This window comes from Penaeus monodon, chromosome 23 (genome assembly GCF_015228065.2).
Source record: "Penaeus monodon isolate SGIC_2016 chromosome 23, NSTDA_Pmon_1, whole genome shotgun sequence".
Taxonomy (NCBI): domain Eukaryota; kingdom Metazoa; phylum Arthropoda; class Malacostraca; order Decapoda; family Penaeidae; genus Penaeus; species Penaeus monodon.
The window spans coordinates 31,308,436-31,308,663 of NC_051408.1; positions in this window are offsets into that span (position 1 = coordinate 31,308,436).

The following is a 228-nucleotide window of genomic DNA, read 5'->3' on the forward strand; positions in this document are numbered from 1 at the left end:
TTTAGCTCCTCGAGATTCACGGGTATTTAGGTCTCCATGTGTGTTCCGTTAATCCCTTAGTGGAGTGTGCAGGTAAGATAGAGGTTACTTAGTAATTACTTCGAGGAGGATTTACCACTGAAGGGCGCATGTCCTCCTCCTGTTCTTGATTAATATCTATCTCTTGGCGGGATAGACTTATCCGACCCCCACCTATTTCCACATAAGCCACTATTCCCCCCCCCCCCC